Below are 4,789 nucleotides of genomic sequence, written 5' to 3'. Positions count from 1 at the left end.
AAAGAAAGAAAGAAAGAAAGAGAAAGAAAGAAAGAAAGAAAAGGAAAAGAAAAAAAAAGAAAGAAAGATTGATTTCAGTGCTAAGTGTGCATATTGCTATGGAGGTATTCCTATTCTTAGCTGTCCTAGTGAGCAGAGCTAGGGAATATATGTGGATGATTTCATCATTGCATGTGGGCTCTGACACTATGTGACAGGTCATTAATTACTTCCACATTTTTTTTTCTTTTTGAGGTAGAGTCTCATTCTGTGGCCCAGGTTGGAGTGCAGTGGCATAATGTCAGCTCACTGCAACCTTGGCCTCCTGGGTTTAAGTAATTCTACCTACCTCAGCCCCCCAAGTAGCTAGGATTACAGGTGCCCCCCCACCACACCCAACTAGCTTTTGTATTTTTCTTAAAGATGGGGTTTCACCATGTTGGCCAGACTGGTCTTGAACTCCTGACCTCAAGTCATTCACCTGCCTTGGCCTGTCAAAGTGCTGGGATTATAGGCATGAGCCACTGCACTTGGCCCACCCTCTTCTCTCTGATCTGGCTGAGACACCCTGCTTTGGGCCACCATAGCTTCCCTTAACAGTTCAGAAATCTGCTTTTCTTTGTCATTTTTAAAGTCTTCTGAGCTGAATTATTCAGGAAGAAACGGGCAAAGTAAGAAAAGGAAAGGAGGCCAGGCACAGTGGCTCACACCTGTAATCCCAACACTCTGGGAGGCCAAGGCGGGTGGATCACCTGAGGTTGGGAGTCTGAGACCAGCCTGACCAACATGGAGAAACTCTGTCTCTACTAGAAATACAAAATTAGCTGGGAGTGGTGGCACATGCCTTTAATCCCAGCTACTCGGGAGGCTGAGGCAGGAGAATCACTTGAACCTGGGAGGCAGAGGTTGCAGTGAGCCAAGATCGTGCCATTGCACTCCAGCCTGGGCACCAAGAGTGAAACTCCATCTCAAAAAAGAAAAGAAAAAGAAAGGGAAAGGAAGGGGAGAGTAGAAAAGGGAAAGTGGGAAATTAGAAAGGGAAAGGGAAGGATGAGAAGGAAAGGGAAAAGGAAATGGAAGTGGAAGAGGAAGAGCTTCATTGAATTCTTATTTTCAGTTATTGTACTTTTTAGTTCTAGAATTTCTATTTCTTCCTTTTTTTTTTTCAAATCTGGGATATATCTATTTTGCTGTTTATTATGGAAAATGTCTAGCATACACAAATAAAGAAATAGTATAGGCTGACGGCAGTGGCTCATGCCTGTAATCCCAGTATTTTGAGAGGCTGAGACTGGAGTATCATTTGAGATCAGGAGTTGGAGACCGGCCTGAGCAACTATTCTTCATTACTAAAAATGATTTTTTAAAAAATTAGGTGGGCATGTTGGAGCATGCCTGTTGTCCCAGCTGAGATGGGAAGATCGCCTGAGCCCAGGAGGCTGAGGCTGCTGTAAACCAGGATGGCGCCACTGCACTCCAGCCTGGGCAAAAAAGCGAGACACTGTTTAAAAAAAGAAAATAGTGTAATGAACCTCCTTGTACTCATCACCAGCTTCAACAGTAATTGATTCATGAACATTTTTGTTTCATTTATTTTCCCTGCTTCCTCTGATTATTTTCAACCAATCCCATATATCATATCTCTATTTTATTTATTTATTTTATTATTATTATTTTTTGAGACAGAGTCTTGCTCTGTAGTGGCACGATTTCAGCTCACTGCAACTTCCGCTTCCCAAGTTCCAGCAATTCTCCTGCCTCAGCCTCCCAAGTAGCTGGGATTACAGGTGCCCGCCACTGCACCCGCTAATTTTTGTATTTTTAGTAGAGACAGGGTTTCACCATCTTGGCTAGGCTGATCTCGAACTCCTGACCTTGTGATCCACCTGTCTTGGCCTCCCAAAGTGCTGGGATTCCAGGCGTGAGCCACTGGGCCCAGCCCATATCTTTTTTTGAATAAACTTTTATTTTAGAACAGTTTTAGATTTACAGAAACGTTGAAAATATAATATAGAGAATTCCCATATACCCTACACCCACTTTTTCCTATTATTATTGTATTACACTAGTATGGTACTTTAAAAAAAAAGCAATTAATGAGCCAGTATTCATATATTATTGTTTCCAGAAAAAAGGTCCCAATCTAGACTCATAAGAGAGGGTTCTTGGACCTTGCACAAGAAAGAATTCTGGGAGACGTCACAGAGTAGAGTGAAAGCAAGTTTATTAAAGTAAAGAAACAAGACTGGCTACTCCATAGGCAAAGCAGCAATGCAGGCTACTTGACTGAGTATATCTATAGTTATTTCTCGCTTTATGAATTATTCATGAGGTTTCGGGAAAGGGGGGTCAATTCCCAGAACTGAAGGTCTCGCCCCTTTTTAAACCATATAGGGTAACTTCTGGGCATTGCCATGGCCTTTGTAAACTGTCATGGTGCTGGCAAGAGTGTCTTTTAGGATGCTAATACATTATAATTAGCATGTAATGAGCAGTGAGGACCACCAGAGGTCACTTTCACTGCCATCTTGGTTTTGGTGGGTTTCAGCCAGCTTCTTTACCGCATTCTGTTTTTTGTTTTTGTTTTGTTTTGTGTTTTGAGACAGGGTCTCACTCTGTTGCCCAGGCGGGAGTGCAGTGACGTGACCTTGGTTCACTGCAGCCTCCACCTCCCTGGTTCAAGCGATTCGCCTGCCTCGGCCACCAGAGTGGCTCTTGCCACAATGTCCCACTAATTTTTGTATTTTTAGTAGAGACGGGGTTTTACCATGTTCCCCAGGCTGGTCTTGAACTCCTGAGCTCAAGCAATCCGCTCGACTCGGCCTCCCAAAGTACTGGGATTACAGGCTTGAGCCACCATGCCCGGCCCCCGCATTATGTTTTATCAGCAGGGTTGTTATGACCTGTATCTTGTACAAGTCGTTAGGATGTACATGTCATAATGACCTCCTATCTCATTCTGTGACTAAGTGTGTCTAACCTCCTGGGAACGTGACCCAGTAAGTCATAGCCTTATTTTACCCAGCACCTATTAAAAATGTAGTCACTCTGGTTCAAATGCTTCTGACATTATTATTAAATGAGTTCCATACTTTATTCAGATTTCCTTAGTTTTCACATAATGCCCTTTTTATGTTCTGAGATGTTATTCAGCACATCATGTCTCCTTAGGTTCCCCTTGACTGTGACAGATGACACCATATCTTTTTATCTATACATATTTCCATGTGTATTTCTACAATACAAGAACTCTGCAGGGGAGGAAAAATAATTTTCTCTATAAACTTCATAGTTCTTAATTAGGATGGACCCCTATAAAAAACTGATTAACGAGAAAAGTAAATGGAAGTTTATTAACATGTATATCACATGTATACATAAGAGATCCCAAGAGAAATGAGTAAATTTCAAAGAGGGGGCTATGAATTCTGGCTTAAATATTATCATACACTGAAACAAAGAAACAAGGGTGCAGGCAAGACCAGTTATGGTGAGATACCCAGGAAAAGTACAGTAAAAAGGATAAGATTTGTTATGCATATTTAAGTCAATGACTTCTCCTTTGATGAGTGTCTAGTGATTTAGTCATCCTTCTTTTCCTGGAGCAAAGACAGGGAGAGATACTGAAAAATGGAAATTTCCTTTACAAAAGGATAACTCTATCGTGTTTTCAGACCTTCTAGGTCTACAGTTTCTGAAAATAATAAACTCAAAATAATCCTATATCAAAGAGGCATATTTCATTGTGGCATATTCTGGTCTCCTATTGAGGCAGGAGAATAGGGACTGGAAGCAGGGAACCTAAAGGCTTCTTAGAACTAAATCAAACAGAAACACTTCAGCTATGACAGGAAATATCCTCTTCATTTACACAGGGCATACATTGAGTAAATGACTTTGTAACTTTACTTCATCCTCTTCATTTACATAGGTTGTACACCAAATAAATAACTTTGTAACTTCACTTTAACCTCTTCATTTACATAGAGAATATACCAAGTAACCAAATGGAAACCTCTAGAAGGTATTTAAACCCGAGAAAATTCTGTAAGGGCACCCTTGAGCAGCTTGCTCCATCTACTTCCACCCTGTGGAGTGTGCTTTCATTTTCAATAAATCTCTGCTTTCTTTGCTACATTCTTTCCTTGCTTTGTGTGTTTTGTCTAATTCTTTGTTCAAAATGCCAAGAACCTGGACAGGACACCCCCAACCGGTAACACTACAACTCTTTGTCAAAAATAAATAAGCCCAGCGAAGTGGCTCATGCCTGTCTTTCCAGCACTTTGTGAGGCTGAAGCAGATGGATCATCTGAGGTCATGAGTTTGAGACCAGCCTAGCCAACATGGTGAAACCCCATCTCTACTAAATATACAAAAATTAGCCAGGTCATGCACCCGTAGTCTCAGCTACTCAGGGGGCTGAGGCGGGAGAATTACTTGAACCCGGGAAGCGGAGTTTGCAGTGAGCCAAGATCGTGCCACTTTACTCCAGCCTAGGGGACAGAGTGAGATTCCGTCTCTAAATAAATAAATAAACGAAATATCTTCATTACCTTAACAAATTAAATAATAAATCTTTACTATCGTTGAGTTAGTGTTTAAATTTCCCCAATTGCCTCAATTTTTTTTTAACGGTTTGTTCAAGGCCGGGCACGGTGGCTCACGCCTATAATCCCAGCACTTTGGGAGGCCGAGACGGGTGGATCTCGAGGTCAAGAGATCGAGACCATCTGGTCAACACGGTGAAACCCCGTCTCTACTAAAACTACAAAAAATCAGCTGGGCATGGTGGCGCGTGCCTGTAATCCCA

The sequence above is a fragment of the Sapajus apella genome, unplaced genomic scaffold, assembly GCF_009761245.1.
Source record: "Sapajus apella isolate SASKATOON/1434 unplaced genomic scaffold, GSC_monkey_1.0 scaffold91, whole genome shotgun sequence".
NCBI classification, from domain to species: Eukaryota; Metazoa; Chordata; class Mammalia; order Primates; family Cebidae; genus Sapajus; species Sapajus apella.
The sequence above is the reverse complement of the archived record's forward strand: the minus strand, read 5'-3'. Positions refer to the sequence as shown.